The sequence below is a fragment of the Simochromis diagramma genome, unplaced genomic scaffold (assembly GCF_900408965.1).
Source record: "Simochromis diagramma unplaced genomic scaffold, fSimDia1.1 OVJJ01000439.1, whole genome shotgun sequence".
NCBI lineage: Eukaryota > Metazoa > Chordata > Actinopteri > Cichliformes > Cichlidae > Simochromis > Simochromis diagramma.
In genome coordinates this window covers 572938-582337 of record NW_024386899.1, presented here as the reverse complement: position 1 = coordinate 582337, position 9400 = coordinate 572938, and the positions used below count along the sequence as shown (strand labels likewise).

General features: G+C 43.1%; 1 long non-coding RNA gene across 1 annotated transcript; it reads left to right on the top strand.

Annotated features, from left to right (window-relative positions):
* Positions 1-5995: 5995 nt before the first annotated feature.
* LOC120735319 lies at positions 5996-8575 on the top strand. Its single transcript, XR_005696225.1, has 2 exons — positions 5996-7386; positions 7798-8575. It is a non-coding gene; the product is annotated as an uncharacterized LOC120735319 (long non-coding RNA).
* The last annotated feature ends 825 nt before the right edge of the window (positions 8576-9400 follow it).

Genomic DNA, 9400 nt, shown 5'->3' with positions numbered 1-9400 from the left:
GGTGTCTACTAGGCTACCCTACTGGAACCTACAAAACTGGATTATAAGGAAAGAACACAAGAACTTTGAGAGACTGCTCATATGAGTCATTTAAGAGATTCTTCTCTGACAACTGAAGCGTAAGATTGTGCATGGGACAACAGAAACTTTCTTTCTGTGAAGAACCCAGAGAGGGTTATTGGATTATTTATTGATGTCATAAATAGTGTTATTAAGTATTTCCTAAGTTAATTTTTTTCTGTTCAGAACCCAGAGAGGGTTATTTGATCTCAGAAAGGGTTATTAATATTTGGTTATGTGTGGCTTTCTGGAAAACAATAAATGTTTACATTTCGGCAAACCTGCGATCGTCACAATTTTTCTGTTACAAACTGACCCTGGCCCCCCATCAGAGAAGGAAAAAGTTATGTGGCCCTCACTGGAAAAAGTTTGGGGACCCCTGATATACAGGCTTGTGCAAATACAAACTTCTGTGGTGCATTTGATGACCTGCAAAGGAGAACAAGTCGGGGTTTTCAGCCCTAACACAACCTCTTTGTTCTCAATACTACTAAACCTTCAAATGCTGATATGCAAGTTTGCATGAATCACCAACACAGTTGTGTTTGTTTCTAGTATAGTTATAAATAAGGTGATCAAATATCTGCTGACTGATTAGATCCAGTATCTATTACAGATGAACTGGATATCACAGCATGTTGTTAATCCGTCATATCAAACTAAACAGTGTTGCTGGTGTAAATATCCTCCAATAAAGTCAGATGGACTGAGGGCTGCTGTTGCCAGGTAACGCATGATGTCACACTGGATCTTCTGATCTTTAGCATCGTAGCGCTCAGAGTCTGATGTTGGCTCATGTGTTGTCATACACCAACATGACGTTCTACTAGTCAAGGCCTCACCTTCACCCACTGATGCTGATCACACAGACCCACTAATAGAACTGCTTTACCAGGTTTTATGCAGCGTCACCATCAATGTCACATTTAATCAGACCACATTTACATTACAAGCCCACTACAACCATTATCAACATTTTAAATTACATTATACATCTGCAGTGGTTTAAAGCACCACTATTTTAACCTGATTCATTTCTCCACCTTAACAGTTCATTCCTCAAATGAAGCAAAAACAATGTACCAACAAATAATTTAATATTTATTTTCCAACTTTTACAAGTGAAATCAAACAAGTGTATTTAACAGTGAAACCAGAGTGGAAGCTGCTCATATAGAGTCCAACCCAGGATAAAAGTAAGCTGAGTAGACCAGCACCATCAAAGTGTCGGCTCTCTGAACACGGTGCAAGATCGCCATCTGCAGGACAAAACTAGTTTTTCTCATCCTCCTCGTCAACATCAAGATGATGTCATCGTACAACAAAACATGCAGATCAGGTGACCATGACTGTCTGAGAGGCGGAGTTAAACTGTGGCAGGTAAGCATGTGGAGGAGGAGCAACAACTGCAGCATGACGCTGGAACATCATCATTGCATTATACAGTTTCCTCTCTAACTGGATGATGCTGTGAACAAGAACAGCTGTGGAACCATTGGCCATTTGCCATAGTGTAGCTGAGTCAAAACAGCCCAAGTGCTGAGAGGGAAAACATGATGATTTATGTAAAGTCATAACTGGCTGCAGCAGCTGAGCTTTGACCTGTGAGCTGCAGCTTAAGCTTCTTTTATGGTTCAGTGTTTAATGTTTAAACTGTTTATGGCTGCACACACACCCACAGTCGGGTTGTATACATATTGAAATATTATATACAGTGTGGCAGCTGACCTTTGACCTTTAACCTGCGAGCTTCAGACTCATTGCTGGTGTGAGGTGTTTACTATTGAAGCTTGCAGACACACCCACATCCTCTGATTTGTTCTCAGGGTTGTTCAGTGTGTTGGAGTTGGAGCAGAAACCTGCTGCAGGTTAATTATTGATCAAACAATATCACACAAGGTGCAGCAGCTGACCTTTGACCTGTGAGCTTCAGACTCTTTGCTGGTGTGAAGTGTTTAATGTGACTTCAGCCTGCAGACACAGAGGACTGATGAAGCAGAAGATTGTCTCTGTTTCTACACAGACCTGGTCCAGACAGCAGAGCTGCAGAGTGAAGACGTTCATGGGAAGAAGCTGAGTAAGTGCAACGTCCTCTTTGAATCCTGGATCAGGAAGTGAAGCCGGTGAATATTTGGTGTTTAAATAAGGTTTCTGTCTTTGACTCAGTCTGCTGTCACTTTGTTTCAGAGAGAAAAAGAGATTTCAGATTAACTGCATTATATGCTGAGTAACTAAATGCTGCTAGTCTGTGGTGTCACTCCCAGCAGCATCACGTCATTTCTTTACTCTGACCTTTAACATCAGTTAAGTTAGCTAGCAGAGCAGCTAGCAGTTAGAGTATGAACTCTGTGTCAGCAGTCAGCTTGGTGCTGGTGGTCACCTGGTTTCATGTTTGCTGATGATCCAGATGTGTCCACATAATTATTTATTTCTGTAAATTGAAAGACTTTACAGATAAACAACAGCAGCCCTCTGGCTGGACTCTAACCTGTGAGTTTCCTGTGACTGAAACCACAAGCTGACATTTTCCTTCTGAAGCAGCTGAATGGATGTTTGAGTTTACCTGCATACATGGTGCAAATAAACCCGCTTTGGATGGTTTGGAGGCGGAGCCCAAAGCAGGACAGGATTCTAATGTGATTGGTCACTTTGATGAGGTGGCTGTAACTCAGGTGGTCGAGCAGGTCACCTGCTAACCAGAAGGTTGGTGGTTTAATGCCAGTCTGCATGGTGTCCTGGTGAATGTTCGACAGGAAACACTTAGACACATGGAAAAAGTACTTGTGTGAACGTACAAGTTGTGTAAAGCTTGTGTTTGAAAAATAAAGTTTATTTCTTATTATTTATTTTATAATAAAGTTATTTCCTGTGCAGCAGTGGAAATACTGACAACTATAGCTGGATTATTTATTTGAACTATTTTAAACCAGAGGCTTCAGACGCAGGTTCTGCAGCCTTTAATGATAATAGTCAAAGTGTGATCGGTGAATTGTGAGCAGCAGAAAGGAGGAAAGCACTAATGCTGGCACAAGGGGCCACAAGCCAGTGTACTCCCAAGTGCCAGCCTGGGTAAATGGGGAGTGTTGCATCAGTAAGGGCCTTCTGAACTAAAGCTTTACCAAATAAAATGCGTGGAATCATAATGATAAGACTGTCATGCTACTGATGGATGAAAGAAAAGGAAGAGGAGGAAGGAGGCCATGTTAGGAGTACGGGATGGGATCGTTAGGTTTTTATCCGATACCCCGTGGCCAACCGGTACTTTTGAACGGTGCCTTTGCTTAATTCGGTTGCTTCGAGATCAGGCTTAAAGAATGGAGGAACACAAACTTTGTCCTAAAACCTCTCATGTTTAGCTGTTTTGTTGTAAAAAGACAACAATGTTAGCTTTTTCTGCAGCTATAGGGCATATATGGTTTCACTCTATCAAACAAGAAGACAGACACATGTAACTACGACGGTGTTTGCTAGTTCACCTTACATTAATGTAATAACGTGGTTAGCCTACTCAATGTAAATTACACACGAACAACATTAAGCTACTCACCCAGAGAAGAATGGCTGCTGCTGCCATCATCATCTGTCATCATTTCTGCTACACTGGCAGGGCTAGGGGCCAGGACTCTCCTCTTCAGGGTTCTTGGGGGATGTTGCTAACTCCGGGTCTGATAACAGGCACCACACCAGCAGTAGATGTGCTCGGTGTGAGGTCTCGCAGCAAGCTATCAGATACGGTGCATTTCTCGGCTTTTACAAAAAACGCTATGTGTCGCCGGGTGTTTCATGGTAAATGGACTGATTCTTATATAGTGCTTTTCTACTGTCCCGGAGTACTCAAAGCGCTCTATACAACATGCCATATTCACCCAATCACACCCATTCTCACAAGCACTTTATCTACACTCAGTGCTTTCTAAGTACATTCACACTCCGATGGAGGCATTGGAGAGCAAGTTGGGGTTAGTGTGCCCAAGGATATGTGACACACAGACTGGAGGAGCCTGGGATCAAACCATCAACCTTCTGATCAGTTGGTGACCAGCTCTACCCCCTGAGCTACAGACTCCCTGTTTCATTAGATGTGAGGTGTTACCTCCTTTGCACAGTATCAGCTTAAAGCAGAGTTTCCATCTTTTGCTGTGAAGTACAGCCAGACTTTGACATACGTACCTGGGCCCGCCTACTATCCTTGGAAAGGTAAAATGATTGGCTAGAATCCAAAGTGTATGACATCTCAGGAAAAAAAAAGCACCAAAATGTGCGCTGCTTTTCAGTCTGGTTACTACCGTTTATGTCAGAACCGGTACCCATCCCTAGTTAGGAGGCAATGGTAGAGAAGGAAAGACAGGAGAGTGGAGGTGATGTATCTAAATGCATCTGAAAAAAGCAGAAGTGCACACCAAACTCAATGGATAGTCAAATGTAGAATCACAGAACAGAACTGCAGGCTGAGTTTGGATGTTTGTCTTTCACACCTCTCTGTGTCTCACACACACAGTGATGTCAGATACATTCAAACTTACTGTTTCATCTGCCTTTGTGAACAAATTCATTACTTCATTCCTTCAATGATCTACATACTACGTGCTGCCCAGTGAATACTTTGCAATGTATTCCATCCCCTTTCAAGGCAGACTTACCCAGTTTATTCCCCATTACAAGACAACAATCAGTCACTCTCACACAGACCACGTCTGGCCCGCACTCGCTCACACGTGCGTTCACACACCAAAGAGAGCTCTATCCTCCTTACATATTGGTGGATTAAACAAACACTCAACGCCCTCAGCGGCAGAGGAAAAACCTCCTTTCGGTGGAGCAACCATCCTTAACCCTCCTTAAAAACTGGCGAAGAAACCAGACCTCCTTAGAATAATTAAAAAACTGGTGGGGAAACCAGACCTCCTTAAAAAAAGTAAAGAAAAACCGGTGGAGAAACCAGGTAGCTTGTGTCTGCATGCACAGCTAGCGCACTCCCGTACCTGCGTTTAACCACACAGTCACGTAGCCGCTCTCTATTGTTTTAGGTCTGCGTGCACCTGCCCAACCAGCGCTCCCCCGGACTTGCGTCTACACACGCAGTCACGGTGATGCATAAGGCCTTCTGTATTTATTGTCTGTGTTATTTTTCGTTCACGGGAAGAGTCTCTGGATCCCGTCAATTGCCATCCAACCCGAGGGGAGCTCAGATGCTAACTCACCGGCCTGGCGACAAAATTAAGCACCAGGGCTTTCATCGGGCGTCCCAGACCTCCTGGCTTCTAGCAGACTTCAGTGTCTCCTCGGTGGACGCGATGCGTTGGGCTCCAGCTCGGAAGGACCAAATAAATGTTGGGTCTGTGCTTCCACAGGCCCTGCTGGTTTAGAAACTTATTCTTGTTAACGACAAGCAAAGAAACAACATGAACATCTTTAACCGGTTTTTACTTGTAGCAAGGGAGGCTGGTTGGAACCAGGCTCTTGGAGCTAAACGCTCCTCACCTGTCTGCTAGCCAGGATCAAATAAACAGCCTTCCTTGCTGCCTTTTATTGAAAACAGTTACAGTACACACAAGCACCTCCCATTGTAAAACCCCCTATGGTTACAAAAGATAAGGCACTGTGTGTGTGTGTGTGTGTTTGTGTGTGTGTGTGTGTGTGTGTGTGTGTGCACGTGTAAGCACGTGTGTGTATGTGTGTGTGTATTTGTGTTTGGGGGTGCGTTTGTGTGACCTCCTGCTCACCAAAAGGGTCATAAAAGCAGGAAGCTTATTAACCAAGAAAACAGAACCTTCAGATAGGATGTCCCTATAATAAAACACTACAGCCTCCCCCACCAACAGACTGGTTGCATCATATTTTGATGTTGATTGTGATTGGTTTTTATTTCTTCAGTGGTTGTAGTGTTTTAATATTTAGTGGGGGGTTTTTTTCATTATTGTAATTGTGTATGAAGTTTAATTTGAATGAAAGTTACACTCAAAAGCTGTCAGTGTTGCTGTGTTGAGTGTTTGCATGTTTAAAGTTTGTATGGAAGAAACAGAAAGATGTTTGGCTAAAGAAATCTGTGCTAGAGTGACTTTTTAAAAAAATAGTAGAAAACAAAACAGATGTTGAATTCTTTAGAGAATTTTCTAGAAATCTTTTTCTTTCAAAACAGAATTCAGAATATTGATCTTTGACATGGAAGCTGTTTCTACAGGATCCTGATGGACACTCAGAGGTTTACAAAATGTTCTCATTAGTTGTTTACAGCAGAATATCAACCAATGTGAACCAAAACAAAAAAAGTGCACAAGTGGTGTGTGAGACTACAAATGATAGAATCAGAACTGCTGATTTCATTACTCTGAACTTTTAAAGGCAGGTTTTGTATCTGAGAGCAGGGACACTTGCTGTGTTCAGTGTGACTCGTCTCTGCAGAAGGTCAGGGCTCTGATAGTTGCAGTTAGCGGGTGACTTACTGGGCAGGTGGATCCTGAGTGTCTGTTGGAGTCAGGGTTCATTATGGTCCTGGTTGCTACTGGAAATAAAGAAACAAAAGGAGGGTGTGATGTTCAGGAAGTACAGACTGTAGCTCAGCAGGTAGAATTACTAACTGGGAGGTTGGAGGTTTGATCCCTGGCTGCTCCAGTCTGCACGCCACGGTATCCTTGGGCAAGATGTGGAACCCCGACTTGCTCTCCGATGCATCCATCATAGTGTCATTGTTAGAAAAAGAAGTGCTTGTGTGAATGAAGCACGCTGTATAAAATGCTTTGACTGCTCATACAGAAAAGCAGCTCATAAGAACTGGTTCATTTTCCAGATAATTCCACTATTAAGACAACAGACATTTGGGAGGCTTTCTCTGAGAGTAACACTGAAAGTCTTGCTGCTCCTCCACAGAATGAACTTCAGATTAAAGACACAGCTCAGCTAAACACAACTCAAACTAATCTACACTATTTTTCTTTATTACGCAGCGTTTTTATAACTATTTCCAGATGTTTCTAAAGATGGAAAACAGAATTAAACTCCAGCCTGATGCGTTTCTGAGGTTCCTGACTCTGACCGTCCCTCAAACGCCTCTCTGGGCGTTTCCTTCCGTCGCTTTTACTTTCGCTTTCGTGAATGTTGTGGCGCAGTTGATCGTCTCGAAGTTAAGGTACCGTTAGCAGTCTGTACTGTTTTCCTGGCTGACATCAGCTGTGTGCAGCTTAGTTTCAGCATAAATCTGCTTCGTTTTATGTGAGATCAGAGTCTGGGAACGAGACAGAAACAGTTGATGATCAGCAGCTGAACTCGATGTTACTGTGGATCCACTGACTGATGTCTGTAGGCAGCTTCTCCTGCCTCCGTCAGTCTGTGGCTGTATGGGCTCAAATTGTGGTCATAAATATTTTGTACTTGTAAATCAGGATTTGTAGGTGGAAAAATAATTTGTGTGTGGACTTAACCAAGAAATACGCGTGAAACTACACTCACGTTTCAAGTTACAGTGGGGATAGTTACAAAGCTTTCTTCGTTATGAATGAGCATACATGTTTTTACTGAACATTTAAAGAACCAACAAAAAAAAAAAAACTCTTGTAGAGGACAAAGTCAGAGATAGAAACGACAAGGAGCAGGTGCATCTAGTAGAGCTGCTGCAAAACCCCACAGAGCTCAGCAGCCAGCGCAACAAATTCTGCATCCTTGGCTTTAAGTTAGCAGTTAGCATTAGCAGCTGCGTCTGATGTGAAAGGACCTTTATGCTGCGCACAAATTCTTGGTTAGGTGGATGTTCATTAACTGCTGACAGTGAGACAGGGCTGTCCTAAGAGTTGCTTTTCGGAAGTCGCTGCCAACACTTCATCTATAAAATGCATTTCTCTGCTCGTCTGCTCGTCTGCTGTCGTATTTGTATGCAGGTTATTTTCAGTTTAACTGCTGATGTTCATTCGTGTATTGTAGGTGAATGCGTTGATGATTGATCATAAATGAGTAAACTGGCCGTTTTTGTTCAATAATTCCTGTTTCATGTTCAAACCATCAGACAGAAACTCTGCGTTTGTTTTTATGTTCTTCAGCCTGTTGTTCTTGAGGTCATCTGTGATGCGTTCAATGACCCTCCACATGCTCTGAGGCTCATTTGAAGAGAAACAGAACTTCATCTTTAGAGCATAAGTGGGTTTTTGCCCTCTTTATGCCCGCGGTCAGGCTCTGTTTATTGTAGTATAACACTCATAGGACACAGTGACCCGCTGCACACACACTGCACACACACTGCACACACACTGCACACACACTGCACACAATGACAGCTGCAGAGTTTGTGTCTGATGTATTAAGTATGAAACACTGTTGGGTTAAAATCTGGTCAGAATGAATCCAGGTGCAGGTGTGTCAGTTTAGGACCACTGGACTAACATCCAAGTGCTCACAATATAAAGTGTATTCTGTAGTAACATCCTGGTGTTGCAGCAACAGTCCCACATGGAAACGTCAACACTCAAACTCAAAATCTCTTTTTGTCAACAATAAAATGACAGCAGACCAATTTGAACAAAGTTGGTAAAAAGCTTCAGAAATGAGTAAAATATTAAAAAGTGTCTGGATGCTCAATCATCCAGGTAAGGGTTAGGTTAGTAATGCTGTGATTGCAGACATTCCCCAACTCTCTGTGAATGGGACTCATGGCCATTGATCAGTGATTGTTGATCAATGGTCATGACCTCCCAGCCATTGTGCAAATGTCCTGTTTATAAGGTTGGAAACCTGCAGTCAGCTGAGACTGAAGGAGTCACCTGGATGAGTCATGAAACGTTTCTCCCACTGAAAACATCCAGATGAACAGAATCAACTTTTGGGGATTAAAACGTGTCTGAATTAATCAGTGGGTGCTGAGTGGGTCAGTCAGTGTGTCGCTGGGCTGATTTGTGTTTCCTCTGCAGGTGAAGGTAGAAAGTGTGTGTGAGCTGAATTGAGCAGCATGGATCAGTGTGAGGACAGAGAGGAGGGAGTCCCTCCCTCTAAAAGCACTCTGTGTGGGGAACATGAGAGCCAGACCAAAGCTCAGAGGTGAGATGACCATCTCTAACTGTCCATGACTCTTCTCCATGTCACAGCTCAGCACTCACATCACTGCTCCATCATTATTCACACTCATACCTCTGTGTGTGTTGTTTTAAAGCCCAGAGCTGTGGGGCGTACCAGGCTCAGCTGGACATAACCCTGAAACTAATCCAGAACCTGGACCTGAACCCAGCTGTGTTTCCTTAAAGAGCAACGTGTCGAAGGATATTGTTGTAAACTTTAAAGGCTGTTCTTCTGCTGCTGAGAGGTAATGTGTGTCTAGATGTTGTTCCTGACTCTGTATTTCTGAATAAATCCTCATGTT